Here is a 17,817-nt window from a genome sequence, read left to right as displayed (position 1 = left end):
CCACAATCTCTCTTTGGTAAAAAAAAAGAAAAATGGTTTTGTGGGTTTAAGAATCTGGGTGAGAGAGCCTGCTTTGCTGGTTCAGATACACAGTCCACCTAAACCAGCATTTTGTTTTCAGCTGAGCTACTGGTCACTGTTCCCAACAGCTGTAGGGACAAGTAGGGCCTGCAACAAAATGTTGCAGTGCTCCTGTGCAGCACTCCAGCCAACCAGCTGTGCCTGATATCAGTCCCTTGCACCTTCCTGCAACCTGTAGGGTGCACTGGCACTGATGCCTGCCTTCAGCTTACCTGATGGCAGCAGCAGAAGAAGCACACGGCCATTTTGATTTCCCACAATGCCACGGGCATAGTGTTGCTCTAGGGCATTGTGGGAATTTGAATCCTGCCTGCTGGCCAGATGCTTCTCTTTCCCCTCCTCATGCCCATCGCCTCTGCTGGCAAAATCTGAGAGGCAGGCAGGGCTGCCAAGCTGTCAATGGCCTGACTTCACAACAGCGCATGGTTTGAAATCAGCTGAGCTTAGGGCATAATGGGAAATTTAAACAGAGACCTGCTGCTGCCAGGTGAGGCAAAGGCCAGGCAGCCCAGTAGTGGACACTTTAGCAAGGGGGTTCTGGAAACCTGAAGCTAGACCTCAAGAAACCTGAGAGGAGGCAGAGAGGGACTGTTTGTATCTGTCTCAAGAGACAACGGAGTGTGCCTCTGGGGGTGAAGTTGTATTAGCAGGACCGAAGTGACCTCCCTGGGGTGCAAGCCTGGGCAGTGTGTATGGAGGTCCTGGGCTGCCCAAACGACAAGACCCCCCTCTCGACCTTGGTCCAAAGGAAAGCAGAGCAAGACGTTTGGCACCAGCTTGGCTGTAGGAGTTGCTGGAAGGAGGCGTACAAGATGCCATCCAAGCATCTTATGGACTCCACTGCATTTGTGTAGGGTTTACTCCTTGGTCTGTACTCCTACCAAAGATATCCCACAAGGCAATGGAGGTTTAGGGTCAGAGTTTCCCTTCTCTAAAATGGGCTCCCTTGCCAGGTGGGTGAGCTGCATCTGCCCCCCACTTCCATCTACAGCATGTGCAGAAATGGTCATATATATATATGGAATTTCAACATAAGAATTTATCAAAAATACATCCTCCTTTTCCCTCCTCCTTTTTTTCCTCCCCGCTCCCCAAAGAAAGAAAGGCCCACCCCCAGACTTCCCTCAGCTCCTCTTTCTGACTTCTCAACACATATTGTTCTCTGCATATTATAAAAATGTATAAATCCTTGATTTATCTATCTATATATTGCCAATAAAGAATAAATTGTGAATGTTTATTCAAAACCTGCCAAGGAGTCCAGTTCATTTTGTTGTTTCTTTAAATACTTTGTAAAAGGTTCCCATTCTTCTTTGAAGTCACAGTTGTCCTTGTCACGTAGTTCGTGTGTCAGTTTCGCAAATTCCGCATAGTCCATCACTTTCTCTTCCCACAGTTTGCAGAAACTGTCTTATTGACCATTGGACCCACTACTGATCTCATCTGCTCCATCCACCAAAGCCTGTCTTCACAAGCAAGGGAAGCCCCTAACTCACTAAGGGTTTGAGACCCTTCGGCTACCCTCACCTGGTTTAGCTGGGGTCTAAACCACAGAGCCTAGACTTGCCAATCAGGAGGTTTTGAATAGACATTCTGACTTGCCGATCAGAAGGTCGGCGGTTTGAATCCCCACAACGGGGTGAGCTCCCATTGTTTGGTCCCTGCTTCTGCCAACCTAGCAGTTTGAAAGCTTATCTAGTGCAAGTAGATAAATAGGTACCACTCCAGTGGGAAAGTAAACGGCGTTTCTGTGCACTGCTCTGGTTTCGCCAGAAGCGACTTCATCATGCTGGCCACATGACCTGGAAAAACTGTCTGCGGACAAACGTTGGCTCCCTCGGCCAGTAAAGCGAGATGAGCGCCGCAACCCCAGAGTCGTCTGCGACTGGACTTAACGGACAGGGTTCCTTTACCTTTTTTAGAAGCTGTTCCTGGGGTACGGCCGCTGTCACATGCTGACAGCTTCCAGGAGCCGCAAGAGAGAGCTGTGTGCAGCATGGGGACCCGGCAAACTACCCCAGAAGGAGCACATGTGTCCCCCATCAGGGGTACTGCCCATCCCCTAACACCCCATACATGCCAGGCAAAGAGGGATAAGACATCAATAAATGAATAAAATCTGGCCTCATGCTGAAAGGTGATCCTCAAGGCTCTAAACCTCTTCTTCCTAAATAGTTACACACACACGCTTCTCTTCTTTCTCCTGGATCAGTTAGACTTCATGCAGGACTGCTTGAAATCCAATAGCTACAGCCTGTCCCGGAAAGGAAAAAAAATGGGGGGGGGACCTTCCCCAGATGCACAGAAACATGTAAAAAACTGTCTTGTGCTTTCATGGCATGTGAAAACCCCGAGGCTGAAAAGATTGTGCTGAAATGAGGTTTCAAAGCCGTAATGGGACAATATTGCTGAATAATCAGAAGAGGCTTGCAAGAAGCCACAGTGCTAGAAGCATGTGAATGGAAAACCAATTTTTCTTTTAAAAAAAAATAAAAATAAACCCACACACCAGGCTGCAAGATCCTATTCCTTCTACTAGAAACCAGAGTTATGCTTCCCAAGCTATGCAACACATGAGGGAGAATATTTCTTTTCAGAATTTGTTGGCCTCCCCTTCGGAGGTACCGCTCACAACAAAGTGACCTAAAGTGACTTTACAAACACAACGGTCAACACTAATGCCAACTGCAATACAGATGAAAAATAAAACCTAAGAACCATATCTATACAAATAAAAGACATGTCCCAGGAAACCTGCCCCGGCTCCAGCTGAAGCCCCCTCAAGTCTCCATCTAGGGGGAAAGCAGGATATAAATATACTAGTAACAACCTTGGCAGTAGAAAATCAGGGGGCAAAGGTTCCCCAACAATACCTTGCCAAAAGTGCTTATTATGCGCTGCACATTATTACAAACTGTATTTATGAAAAGTGTTTTAAACGTTTGAATTTTATTTGAGTTATGGAGAGCTGTCTCCAGTCACAGGATAGCTGTTGAAATGAATCAGCAGGACGAACTCACATCCTTTTATTTCAGTGGGTCTGCTTTGAGCTGAATTTACGTTTAGCACAACCCTATGAACGTGCAGTGTTTATCATTCCCATTATTAGCAGAATGTATATCCTGCCTCTGCTCCCAAAGCAGCTCATGTTTTACTAAATCACCATACTGCAAACTGCCTTTTGCGGCCTCTGGAACAATGGGAAGCAAATAAATTTCTTAAATAAATACAGCCCGCTACCCCCACCCCACAAAACAAAACCCTGGAGCTGGGTGCAGCTTGCTGCTTGTTAGCCTTTCTCCCACGTCCTCCCTGCTCCTCAGCCCATTTCTTGATTTCCCTCTTTGTGCTGCAAACACAATCACTCTCCGCTCCCCATCTTTCGTCTGCCGCTCAAGGGGCAGGAGACCGGCCCACCGATATATTCCACACGGAGCGGGACCACGTGACGGCTCCTGCAGCAGCTAAATTGCAACCCCAGAGAACAGAGAATCTAAGATCCGGCCAGAGAGCTGCTACTCCGGCCCCCGCCAGAACCAGGCAGCCCGGCGCACGCCAGGCCTCTCCCAGCTGGCTGCCTCGCGCATCAAAATTGAGAGCTGTCAACTTCCATTGGCAGGATGGGTTTAGGGGGAGAGAAGAAATGGGCAGGATGAGACACATGTAGAATCCCAATTATTTCTGCCACCCCCTGGTTGCTTCTGTTCCTTCAAACCCTTGCCAGGCAAAAACTACCTACTTAACTTATTTTATATCCCCCACCTCCCTCCTGAAAAGGAGTCCAGGAAGGCAAACACACAAACACTGCCCTGGACTCCTTTGGGAGGAAGGGCACGGTATAAATTCAATTATTAAAAACCATTTAAAACAGGGGTAGGCAACCTAAGGCCCGTGGGCCGGATGCGGCCCAATCGCCTTCTCAATCCGGCCCACGGACGGTCCGGGAATCAGCGTGTTTTTACATGAGTAGAATGTGTCCTTTTATTGAAAATGCATCTCTGGGTTATTTGTGGGGCCTGCCTGGTGTTTTTACACGAGTAGAATGTTTGCTTTTATTTAAAATGCATCTCTGGGTTATTTGTGGGGCCTGCCTCACGAGTAGAATGTTTGCTTTTATTTAAAATGCATCTCTGGGTTATTTGTGGGGCATAAGAATTTGTTCATTTATTTTCCCCCCAAAATATAGTCCGACCCACCACATGGTCTGAGGGATGGTGGACCAGCCCACGGCTGAAAAAGGTTGCTGACCCCTGGTTTAAAACATCCAAAAACAATTCCAAGGCAGCTGCAGACTGGGATAAATCTTGACCGAAAAGGCTTGTGGAAAAGAGGAAGGTCTTTAGCGGAGCACCGAAACAGCAACAGAGACGGCGCCTGGCTAATATTCAAGGGGAGCAGAATTTTGAAGGGTAGGTATCTCAACACTAAAGGTCCTCTTGGTAAGATGGTACCTGAGGGAAGCCCTCACCTGCAGGGTGCAGTGATCAATGGGATGAATGAGATGGTCTTTCAGGTATCCTGGTCCCAAACATAGGGCTTTATATGCCAAAGCCAGCACTCTAAACTTAGCCGGGCAGCTAATTGGCAGCCAGACTTCTTCCGATTTTGAGCCTACAAAGCTGTCTCAAACCGTTGGTCCATCTAGCTCTACAATGGCTCTGCATTGATTGTAGCTGTACACGCTCTATAGAAGTGACTAGATTTTTTTATATTAAAAATCATTATACTATCATCATGCGCTTATTTAAACCTGGATCGTGGTGGACAACATCTTCTTAGGTTGACCGATTTCTGACTCCGCCCCCAGGCATTACCAACTGGGGTTTAAGCATTTATATCAGTGCAATGCCGTCATTTGGCTAATTAAAAGGTCACTAAATCATGTGCAAGCTTTCGAGTTCTCCAGAACTCTTCACCAAGAAAAGAGGGGGGAGGACAGATATCTCTTGCGCCATGCAAATATGACACATACCAGCTAGTCTGGTATTAGGCATGCAACCACTAATAAACTTCTCTTCCCCTGCTTTTCCCCCTTTGTTTACTGCCTAGCCTGACGAAGACATAGCTGTCAACGTTCCCTTTTTTTTGCGGGAAATTCCCTTATTCCAGCGCCGTTTCCCGCTGCTATCCCGGATTGTTCGATATCCCGTAGACTGTCCCCGGGACAGGTGAGGCTCCTGATCCATTATTTTCGAGGCTGCTGATCCCTTATTTTCAAATCTGAAAGTTGACAGCTATGCCAAGAGTTCTGGAGAACTCAAAAGCTTGCACATAATTTTGTGAATATTCAGCTGGTCAAAGTATTGCAATAATATGGCCATTTTTCTTTTGGGCCAATCTGGCTTCCTTTGCTTTTTAACTGGGGTTTCCACATCACAAGCTGCCCCTGGCCCAGCCAATGGGGATGGTAAGAGTTGTTAATGACTCAAGGCAAACTGTTCTATCAGGAGAGGGAAGTTTCTTAATGACATCCATTTAGATGGACACTTATCAGATGGCTGGTTCATTAGGAAGTGGATTGGGTCTGATGGGTGCGAGACGGCTCCCTGGGGGCATGTCTATTTCCTGGCCTGTAAGTAATAGGCAAGTTCATGTACCATAACTTGGAGCCAGTTTTCACTGACAGATAGCGGATGTGCCAAAAACAAAAAGTAAACAAAACCAAGTCTTCCATTTGATAAGGTGCCCAGCTGCAGCTCTGCTGTATGTAACAGAGGTGCAGTTAGGCCTCCTGGTTCTTGCTGCCAAAAAAACGTTTCACAGGGCACTCAAGCAATTCATGACAAGGAACCACAACCGTTAAAAGTGTGACCTCCCTCACCTGTTCTGTTTGAAAAAGCACAGCGGGGGGCAACAGCACAGCCTTACTCAACAGATTTGCTCTGCTGAAGCGTGGTCGCAATTGCTGACTGCAAGCAGCACAAAAAGTTTGGGTTCTTTAAAAAGATTATTTAAAAGGAAGAAGCAGCAGGGAGGCCACAGGAACAGCATGGTGGAATGAGAAGAAAATGAATTCAATCTCAAATGCCATCAGGAGGACCCAATACATGCATTTCCCTGTTGCAGATTTAACTGCAATGATGGACCGACTGTGATTATCAGTTAAAAGCAGTTGGCTAGTTCAGATGACAACCATGAGCTAGGTTAAGAACTTTGGGAACTTAAAAAGAAAGGTCACTTGATAGCAGGACAGTCCACATATATATTGGCCTATTCCAGCCTCTTTTTCTTAATGGTGACTGCTCCTGCTCAGAATGTACAGGAAAAAGGTTTTTGGTTCCTGAAATTCATTCTGATTGTGCAGGTAAAATATAACTGATAGAATTATACAGGATGTGGTATTAGTGTGTTAAAACAATCAAGATCCAGTGATCCCCAGGCATGCAGGGATGGTGCCCAGGCATCTTCACTTGGCTGCAAGGGGACGATAGCCAGGGTGCAAAATGCACCTGGCGCGTGGCTAATTTCAAACACTGGCTAATTTCAAACACTGGCGTCAGTGAGCCCTAGGACACCAAACAGCACACCATTTCACAAACTACAGTTCCTGAGACACTCTGGGTACTGTGTCTCGTTCTAGATGCCACATTTTTAGGAGGAGAGTGACAAACTGGAGTGTGTTCAACGGAGGGGTACCAGAATGGTAAGGGGTCTGCAAACCAAGTCTTACAAAGCACAGCTGAAAGAGTACATTTAGCATGGAGAAGATTCAGGAGAGGCGAGATAGCTACCTCCAAATACCTAAAAGGATTCCACATAGAAGAGGAGGCAGATTTGCATTGTTGCTCCAGGGGGCAGGAGTGGAACCAATGGGTGTAAATTTCAGGGAACCACCTCTTCCATTCTAACCTTGCAAAATCTCCTCTTCTTCCTCTTGCTTACCATCCTTGCCCTTTCTGTTTCCAGAGCATGTCAATCTGTTAGCGATGCCAGTGCACAAGAGGAGGTCTCTTTGCAAGGTAAGGAAGAGGCACAACTGCAAGGGGGCTGGCAGGCCATCCCAAACACCTTGACGGGCCTGATCTGGCCCATGGGTTGGAGGTTCCCTACCCCTGACCCACAGGATGGGAGAACTACCAGAAAGACTCTTCCTATTTTGAATGACCAGGGATAGCTCAGTTGGTTAATAACCCCAAGCTTGTTAGGGAGAAATGATGTCTAAAGAAACCGTTAAAGCAAAAAGCTCAGCTATTAGAACTGGAGGCGTTGCTACAAATAAAACTAAAGTGTTCGGTTCGTGTCAACACAGTTGCGCCACTAACTGAACAGCTTATTTACTGCAGGATGAAATTTCATGAAGTGTTGAGAAGGATGAGAGGAAAAAATGAACTCGGCCTTTCCTAAACTAATGCAAAAAATATGGCACTCGGCAAGTACTTTGTCCTTTGTTCTCTGCTTGAGATGATTTCCCAAGGCACTGAACACAACTAATCATAAAGTTCATCATATTTAAAGGCCCCTTGAAAGAAGCAGTGGTTAACCACTGCACCAAGATTTTACACGCATGCCCCACACTAATGGCTCCGCTCGCTGGCACCACCTACCCCTTTGCCCAACCAACGCCCCCTCATACACATCACCCACTCACACACACACACACCATTTCTCTCCTATTGGAGGCAAATTCCATCAGTGACTCACAAACTTGTTACATCCAATTACAGTGCTTCACTTGGAAGTGCCTTTAAACACAGTTCACCAAGTGCAATCAGCTCAAACGGTGTCTGCCGCGTAGGAGCAAAACTGTTGGCATCTTCAGAAACACTGGTGCTGACCTCTAAAGCCCCAAGTCCTTTCAGGACATGTGTGGGGAAGCTTTGGTCCTCCAGATGTTGCTGGACTCCCATCATCCCAAGCCATCGGCCATGCTTGCAGGGGCTGATGGGAACTGTAGCTCAACAACCTCTGGAGATGAAATGTTTAGGCAGGTATATCAAGGACAGATCGCACACATTTTAAACTACCCAGGCCTGGAGGTCAATACGGCCCTTACGACTAGCAATAGGATTTGAAGCAGGTTGTGTATGGACTGCATTTTGGCATTCCTTACAGCAGGTTCTTGAAGACTACTTATCTCCTCTTGAAAACATGACTGTGCTCAGACTTCCCTGATCCCCTGGATTCTGTGCCTCTGCGTTTCCAATGTTCTCCTGCCGTTTTTAATGATTTTATGCTATTTCTATAGTTTATATGTACACTGCTTAGAGTCTTTCCCTCCTAGCATTAAGCAGACCAAATGTTTTCTCAGACAAGTGAATAAATAGGGGTGGGACTATCCTGCTCAGGTCCTCACCAGACAGCCTACGGCCTTCCCTAACCTAGCTGAGCCATAAATACTCCCAGGTCACGGCTGCGGGGTTGCCTGTGCCAATGGCCTATTTTAAGCCATGCCTGTCTGGCTGACCATCTCCGTGCAGCTGCCTCCTGCTCACTTCAGGACACTGCAGCGTAGACCCCAAACCATGAATGTTCTGCATGAACCGCAGGCCAATGCCAGCCCCGTCACCCCAAAATCCAGCAGCTACTCGTGTTAGTTCCTGCTGCTGAAGCCTACAACCCAGTGCTGGCAGTGAGTGACAAAATTAGACCTTACATATAGCTTAACTTTCCTGTTGTGCCACTTGAACAAAACAGGCAATCCGCAACCCCTGTTTCAGTTAAAATTACATAGGAATGTCAACAAGGTACAGTTACTGCAAAGGGATCGTTTCGCCATTTAAATCATTGCACTAAAAGGAGGCAGCACAACAAAGAAGACTCCTTATTCATCAAGAAAGGCCACCGCAGAATCCTCCAGGGTGCTGCTAATTCCCACATTTATTTCCAAACTGCTTGTCTGTTAATTTGCTTACAGTGTGAGTAGTTGATGTGTTAGTCAGGTACAGAAGCCTACAGGGCTAGAATCTCTGGCTTCACAAGCAGGGGCTTATATCAGCCTGGATAGCTTAGTTGGTAAGAGCATGGTGCTGATAACGCCAAGCTTGCAAGTTCAATCCCTGGGACAACTGCATTGCAGGGGGTTAGACTAGATGATCTGTCCCAACTCTATGATTCTATGATATAGATCAACATACAGCTTCCATCCCACCCAAAAACCATCTCAGAAGATGAAGCAAGCCTTAGAACTGCCAGGAACAGACGTAGTTCAGCAGTAGAACATCTACACTGCATGCAGAAAGGCCTCAGATTCTGTCCCCGGCATCTCCAGGAACAAGCTGGAAGAGATCCCTGCCTGAAACTCTGGAGATCTGCTGACAGTTAGTGCTGTAAAGGTAAAGGGACCCCTGACCATTAGGTCCAGTCGTGGCCAACTCTGGGGTTGCGGTGCTCATCTCACTTTATTGGCCGAGGGAGCTGGCGTACAGCTTCCAGGTCATGTGGCCAGCAGGACTAAGCCGCTTCTGGCGAACCAGAGCAGCGCACGGAAACACTGTTTACCTTCCCGCTTGAGCGGTACCTATTTATCTACTTGCACTTTACGTGCTTTTGAACTGCTAGGTTGGCAGGAGCAGGGACCGAGCAACGGGAGCAGGGCCTCCCCGGTCTAAACCTGGCTGGCCAAACAGTTCCATGTCACAAACATTCTAGTTTCACTGAAAGTGAATACAGTCCTGGATCTCCTGGCTGCTTTTTAATCAGGGCTAGCCATCTTATTTTGCACATAAGATGGTAAGAACTGATTTTTTAAAAAACCAACCTTTCATTCCCCAGTCTCAAGACCAAAAATCAATATGCTAGTGCTGTGCAGGAAAGAAGAAAAATAACAAGTTTAGATGTCTAGGCAACTCAATGTTTGGGATATCTTTTAAACGCAAACTATAAACATATTTGCTCTATGACTTACATGTATTATTTGCTGGCTATAATTACATACCCTCCAACATTTATTTGATGAACATAAGGATGTCCTATTTCATAATAATAATAATAATACTCATACCCTGTCCATCTGACTTGGTTGCCCCAGTCAATCTGGGCAGCTTCCAACATGTATTAAACCAAAATAAAACATTAAACATTAAAAAACTTTCCTATACAGATGTCTTCTAAAGGTTGTATGTATAATTACTTATCTCCTTGGCTTGGTGATTGTCTAACACCATACCCTCCAATATTTCTTTGACAAAAATAGGGACGTTCTAAGGAAAAGTGGGACCTTTCGGAATCAAATCAGAAACTGGAACAGCTTCTGTAAATCTGGGACTGTCCTGGGGAAATAGGGACACTTGGAGGGTCTGTAGTTATAGCCCTCTCTACTTTTAGGAAGTGCAAAGGCTCTCACTCCACCCGACCTCTCCCATCCTTTATAACATATTTTTGCTCAAACTCTTTAAAGCAGACATAGGCAAACTCGGCCCTCCAGATGTTTTGGGACTACAACTCCCATCATCCCTAGCTAACAGGACCAGTGGTCAGGGATGATGGGAGTTGTAATCCTAAAACATCTGGAGGGCCGAGTTTGCCTATGCCTGCTTTAAAGGCCCTCCAAAAAGAGCAAATACTGCCATACTAATTATTTAGTGGTAAAAAATAAAAGACTAATAGGCCGTTCCACAAATAATTGAATCAGGCTATCTGTGTCTGGTCTTTGAGATGTCAGGGTGGGCATGCTAGTTTGAATCCCAGTGGGTCAGCTCAACTGACTTCTGAAGCAGCTTCGAAAGGGTCCATTCTGCAAATCGGCTGTCCACTTCAAATCACTGAGACGGTCCTAAGATAAAGGAGATCACCAGCAATCCCATGTCTCTGACCGAGCTCTATGAGCTTGCAATAAACAGCAGGCCCAGATGGAGAAGAACATCTGCAACCCAAAGTGCCATTCAATGGGGCCCAAATGAGCATCCAGAAGTATCTCCACGGCAGCTGCACTTGCAAAAGCTTATTCCCGCACAGGCCCATCTTCTCTACAGAATCTAAGTGGGTGGATTTTCCACTTGGAATAAAGCACTACCTACAGCAACCCAGTGCTTTGCTTAACTTTGCAGTCCAGTCCAATGGCTGTTTGGAACAAACAGGCATTGGACTAGACTGCAAAGCTCAGGAAAGTGCTACAGTGGCTGGGTGACAATTAAAATTAGGTTTGCATGCTTATACTTGGGGTAAATCACATTGAACTTGGTGGGGCCAAAAGTGATTTGCCCCAATTAAGTGTGCACAGAACTGAAACTATGAAGAGTTGTTGTTATTGTTTATAATTTGTATTTTGGATAATGGCATTGTTACCCCACCCATCCCAAACCTTAGGAACAATGGTTAGTAGGGCATTTAAAAATAAAAATAAAAACAGCAACAACAATGAACAAGCCCACAGTAACACAAATGACTTTAACGACTATATGAACAACATATGCTCCAAAAGTGCTATGTTTGGATTTGAGACTCCAACACGCCCTTTTCCCTAAAGTCCTTGCATAGTTTTCTCATAACTCACATATCACCAGTTCACCAAGGAAGCCCCCAGCACAAACTTATCAGGCTGAACTTTCAAAGCTCGTCCTTCTGGGCCAAGGCAAACTGCTCCTAGAAAAACCTCTGCTTTTATAGCCAGCGCAGGAAACTGCATATTTCTTTACCCCCAACTTGCCAAGAAAAAGGGGTGGGGGTGGAGAAGATGAGGAGGGTAAAATAAAAGAAGCAATTCCAGGCAGAAAAGAAATAAAGAAATCTATGGCAAGCAGAAGGGACCTGGGCTGTCGCTGCATTGTTGCTTTCCTTTGACAACAATAAGAAAGGAAGGAAAAGAGATCAGATAAAATATAAATGCAAGGCAGTTGAGCTGAAGAATGTCGATCCCTTGGGAAGGGAACGGCACTCGCAAGATTAAAGAAAATGATATCAAATAGGATGTGCTGCAATATCGTCTTTTGTGGCCATTGTGTCAGTGTTTACAAACGCGTTGATCTCAAGGAACAGGGGGTTTCATTGTTCATCCCGAACTCATGTCATGCAGGGCAATGCGATTCCAATGAAAGTTTGCCAGAGGACAAAACAGTGTCAGTTACACAAGGGAAGCGCAGGAACAAATCTATGCAGTAGCGGCGGAGGAGAGGCAGCTAGCCGGCCATATGGATTCAATTCGAGCCGTTCCCTTCCAGGGAAGGAACTCTGTACAGGAACCAACACAATGACGCCAGGCCTATAATCCACAAACCACTTAAGACAGATCACACTCACACTATCTCTCTCTCTCTCTCTCTCTCTCTCTCTCTCTCTCTCTCACACACACACACACACACACACACACACACACACACAAACACCAGTTGTTCTCCTCTGTATGCTTTTACTTGGACAAGCTGCTGAAATCAGTGGGATTTAACTTGGGATCCCACTTTTCTTCCACATAGTGCTTTCATCAACTGCATTAATTAAAGGCAATGGGGGGAGGGGTCTCTTAATAAAAGCCACAAGCCCCACTGCCTGACTCTTTAGCGGGATCCCATAACACCCTCTCCAAAGGCATTGTAAACCCAGTAGCTTTTGGGGTGGGGCACTGAATAGAAAGTCCTGCTGCTTGTCAATGAGCTTGCTTCCAACCACAGTCCAGAATACACTTAAACCACAGTACTGCAGAATTGGAAGGGACCCTGAGGGTCATCTAGTCCAACCCCCTGCACTGCAGGAATCTTTCACCCAACGTAAGACTCAAACCCACAACCCTGAGATTAAAAGTCTCATAATGAGCTATCCTTATCTGGGAGCAATCCTTTGGTTTATTGGGGATTTTATGCTGACAGAGTATATGCTTGCATAATGGGACGTGGGTGGCGCTGTGGGTTAGGGCGCTGTGGGTTTCTTGCCAACCAGAAAGTCGGCGGTTCGAATCCCCGCGATGGGGTGAGCTCCCGTTGCTCGGTCCCTGCTCCTGCCAACCTAGCAGTTCGAAAGCACACCAAAGTGCAAGTAGATAAATAGGTACCGCTCCGGCGGGAAAGTACCGTAAGCGGCGTTTCTGTGTACTGCTCTGGTTCGCCAGAAGCGGCTTAGTCATGCTGGCCACAAGACCCGGAAGCTGTACGCTGGTTCCCTCGGCCCATAAAGCAAGATGAGCGCCACAACCCCAGAGTCGGTCACGACTGGACCTAATGGTCAGGGGTCCCTTTACCTTTACGGCTCAAACCCACAACCCTGAGATTAAAAGTCTCATGCTGAGCTATCCTTATCTGGGAGCAATCCTTTGGTGTATTTGGGATTTTATGCTGCCAGAGTATATGTTTGCATAAGAAACATATACTCTGGCAACATATAATCCCCCCCCAAAAAAAACTATGATTGCTCTCAAATAAATTGTGAGCGCGCAAGTTAGGCTAAGGGCTCCAGAGCCAGTGTCAAGTTAGGCTAAGGGCTCCAGAGCTGGGCAGCTGGATGTGGGGAGCTGCCATTTTAATTTCCCACATTGCCCATGACTGATGCTACATCAGCAGCACTGTGGGAAATTCAAAATCAGCAGGCCAAATTGCCATGGCTGCCCACCCCTACCAGGGAAGCACTCCAGGTGAGGGGGAAGCTAATGACACATGAGGCGTTCCACCAGAGGGCACTATGCCAAGAGCTCCCTGAAACCTGGAGCCAGTTCTGCAGAATCCCATTGCAGCCAGCGCATCTCAAATGCACTGACGGCTCGATCCGAAGCAGGTTTGTTTGGAAATAAGCCCCTTCGGATTGCACTGGAACAACAGGTGATGGGGCTGATAGAGGTGCTACTCTCCCTGCACGCAGGCTGTAGAAAAGCCCTTCCCTAAGGAACAATGCTGTATGCAGGGAACGTAATGTTTTTAAAGCTCCTTCCCAGTGCATGGAGCATTTATCCGCCTGCAGCGCAGCATATTTCTGCTGGTGGTAGCACAGAATGTGCAGTCAGGAGTTCTTGCAAGTTAGAATAATAAACCCTCACAATCCCTATAATGCAGTGGGGCTGGGACTAAGACACTGATTTGTCATATGTTAAGCTGCTGGGCTGAGCAGACCTAACTCATTCTCCCTTACCCACACACAACTTCATACTGGGGGTGGGGGGAAGGTGACTTCCCTCTTCTAATCTCCTCCCCACACATTGGATTCTCAGTCCTCAAGAAGAGAAAGAGCTGTCACATTTAGTTTTGCAGATTCCCATAGAGTCTGCAAAATTAATATTTGGGGGTGGGGGAGTGAGCGACGATGACCCTTCAACTAAAATTCAGCCTTATCAGAAGCGCAAGTATTGCAACTTGTATGGCTTTTGACAAGGCTGCACTTTATTCATCAGGGTGCCCAAGCATCCGAAACACAGCTGCAAGCTATGCAAACTTGCTAAACTCAGTGATGCTTACTTCCCAAGTTGACATTCAGAGGCTCAGGCTACATAGACCCACCTTTGCAAAACTGAGGATGGTTCCTGAAAAAAATGAAGAGGACCAATAGGAATCTTTCGGACTATTTTAAGACGCCAGTCATCCCAGGAGAAAGAGCAGAACAGCCCAAGTCCTTGCTGTGTCAATGTTTGCTTTTCCCCTCGCCAATCAGGCCTTTCTCCCGACATTCCCAGGGCCTTCCATCTCTCTGAGCATCTTGGCAGCATTAAGAACAGTGAGTGACTGATTCTGGTTGCCAAGAGAATAAAACTGGACCAGTACAGCCGCTTCCCTGACAATTTATGGCTTGCATATGGTCATTTGGAATTTGTCGTTAGTGTGTGGCCAAAGTTTTTACAGAGTTGAAAACACACACACGCACACACACGAACACAGAGAGAGAGATTCCAAGCCTGTTAGCAACCATCATAAAGAAAAGCAAAAACAGGAGTGGGGAATGAGGTGAGGTTTTTTGGGAGGTGGGAATACTCCTTGCAACATATTGGTTATGTAGCAGGATAGGATGCAGGCTTCCTCAGAAACAAGTCCCACCAAGCTGAATCAAACTTACTTCTTAGTAAGCATGCTTAGGATCTCAGCCTTACCATACATGCATGCAAAAGTATATCTTATAGACCAATCCTTTCAAATACTCTTGGTGGAAGCAAGTCCCATTTTATTCAACAGGATAAACTTCCAAGAGAGAGTAGGACTGCGCCCTCCCTATAGGAAATTACAGTGTGATCCTATGCACTTTGCTCAGAAGTAAATTCCACTAAGTCCAAGGGTGCTTAGGACTGCAGCCTAAGCCCATCAAACTCAGTGGAGCTTACTTCTGAGTAAATGCACCCAGGGTGCAGGGTCCTGGAGGACTATTATCTTTTCTCTATTTTAAACACCACTCGCCTACCCCTATGACTATTGCTTATGTCATCTTTTTTTAAAAAAAGGACGAGAGCCATTTCCAATAGTAAACAATTCTGACATTTAAACACACACACATTTCTATCCTCTACTGATCTTGCAAAAAAAAAGGAGGCAGAAAGAGTGATGGGGAAGGAGCTGACTCAAGTCTTCGAAGCTTGTATTAAATCATCTCTTTCGCACCCAGTAATTGTTCAACGTGCCAAAGACTCTCCACCGCAGCCCCCCAAAACACGAACACACCCGGCTATGTTCAGTCAATGCCACAATTAGGTGCTTCAACCGTCCCAGACACTCACACCCCAACATCTGGAAAGGGGAAGAAAGAGGACAGAGGCAGGCAGAGAAACACTGTGATAAGCATTCAGCAAGCAAGCCCGTCTCTGTAGGGATTCCGCACATGTAACCTTTCCTTTCCTTTCCCAAAAAGAAGGGGGGGAAAGACAGGAGGAGGAGGATGGGGAAACACCGGGTTTGCAGACAACTCCAAGGCTTTGTTGCTGGGGCTCATCAATAATCTTCTGAGTTAGGAGGCGGCTCATTATCATTATCACTTTGCTTTGGGCGATGTTGCATCCAAACAGCAGGGAGGGGAGAGAAACCAGGAGACAAAGCGTGTTTCCACCCCCCAACCCTTCCCCACGCCGCCGCCGATGCATACATCCACAACACGTTCCGGATTTTAGACAGACTAGCAAGCTGATAGATATGAAGAAGGGGAAATAATGCTTTAAATAAAATAAAAAAAAAGCATCGCGCAACTCACCTGGTTTGGGACGGCTGCTCCCTGCCCTTTACAAAGAACATAAGCCAAGAGGCCAGGTTGGAAACCAAGTCACTTAATTAGACATGAGCGGGGCAAAGCTTGCGAAGCAGTTCCCTTGGGATGCAAACTGTAGAAGGTCGTGCGTGTGCGCCGCTTCCTCCCCAACCAACCAAGCCACCCACTCCCGCCCCCTTTTCCTTGGGATTCAGTCACTGGTGCTGCTGCTGCTGCTCTGGTTGCTGGAAGCAGCAACAGCAGGGGGAGGGAGGAGGAGGCTGCACACCGATCTGGGTCTGGCACAATGAATTGCAGCGCAGAAGGACCGCCCCGCCCTTCAGCCGCTTTGCAATTACATCATCCTTCTGTGGCTCGGCAGGGGGCGGAGGCGGAGGGGGGGCGGGGAAAAGGAAAGACACAGCCTTCCCATTGGCCCCTCCGGGCAGCCGTCCCTTGGGTCCTTGGGAAACGTAGTCCCGGGGCGCCGTTCCGCCCCGGGCTACTACAGGCGCGTCTGGTCGTTCGCGGCACTACAACTCCCGTGAAGCCCCGCGCGGCGCGGCCTCAGAAAGGAGCTGAGGGAGAAGAGGGAGGGCCTTAAGGCTTCGGGAGCCGAGCTCGCTCGCTCCCTCAGAGCGGCCATATTGGCGGCGGTGATGACGGTGGCGGCGGCGGCAGTGCGGTTCTCGACGGGCGCCCTGCGGAGAGGAGGAGCGGCCCTAAGGAAGCCGGGTTTAAAGTGGCGGTGCGGTGGGAGAGGAGGGGGGTTGGGGAAGCGAGTGGGGGTGGGGTGGGAATAAAGCGAACCGGAGCGGTTGAGGAGAGCTTTTTTCAACCTGAGGTGGGGGGGGGGGGAGAGAAGCGACGGTGGGCGCGAGGAGGTCAAAAGTCCTCAGATGCGTTTGACGATTCTCTCTCCCTCTCCCCTCCCCTTCGTGATAAGTGACGGGCGGGGGCGCGCGCTGGGGGGGGGGGCGTGTTGCCGTGGGAACCCCCGAGGGGAGCGCGGCTGCGCCTTCCCCGCCCCTTCATAGGTGTCCCCAGACCGCAGCGTTCCGCGCTTTGCCGCGGGTGGCGCAGAGCTTAGAACGCTCGTTGCAGGCGTCCCCGGGAGCCCCGCGTTCGGTTCCCGGGCGCGCCTCTCGGGCCGGGTTCCCCTAATGGCCGTTTGAACACCGAAGCAATCGGTTGCTGCGGCGACAGTGCAGAGCGTAAGCCCTGAGCCAGGATTAGTGGCGCCTGCTACTTAGGAAGCTGCCCCAGACACTTGCTTAGGTCCATCTAGCTCAGTGTTGTCTGCACTGGCTGGCAGCGGGCCAGGACTGAGCTCTCAGCCTTTGAATTTAATGGGATTTTACTGTTGAGTTGAGTGGCTTTGTTTGGGGTGGGTGGATTACAGTTTCACTGAGTTTAGGGAATGACTAGGTTTTTATTTCTCTCCCTCTTCCCTAATGCAGCCTACAAACCCTCCCGCTTGCAAAACCATCACACTGCCTGGCAATCCTGCTTTTCGTAAAACTAAGAGAGCTGGTCCTAGTGGCGTGGAGTACTGAGAATCTGTAATATTACAGCGAAGTGGTAGAGCACTTACTTGCGTGCAGAGAGTCCCCAGGTTGAATCCCTAAGGGATCTGCTGCCAGTCAGTGTAGACAGTTCTGAGCTAGAAGGACCAATATTGCAGTTCAGGGTAAGGCAGCTTCCTAATCCAGACAAATTCCC

The 17,817-nt window shown here is 47.8% G+C and overlaps 1 protein-coding gene across 1 annotated transcript in view; it reads right to left on the bottom strand.

The window, feature by feature from the left end:
* RAB30 (RAB30, member RAS oncogene family) overlaps positions 1-16,850 on the bottom strand; it is a 40,559-nt gene extending 23,709 nt beyond the window's left edge. Inside the window, exon 1 of the mRNA XM_081910182.1 lies at positions 16,102-16,850. The gene's annotated coding sequence lies outside the window, so the exon portion shown is untranslated. The remainder of the gene's footprint in view (positions 1-16,101) is intronic.
* Positions 16,851-17,817: the final 967 nt, after the last annotated feature.

The sequence above is a fragment of the Podarcis melisellensis genome (genome assembly GCF_964234715.1).
Source record: "Podarcis melisellensis genome assembly, chromosome: 4".
NCBI classification, from domain to species: domain Eukaryota; kingdom Metazoa; phylum Chordata; class Lepidosauria; order Squamata; family Lacertidae; genus Podarcis; species Podarcis melisellensis.
Note: the sequence above shows the minus strand (reverse complement) of the source record. Positions and strands in the feature narration are given on the sequence as shown.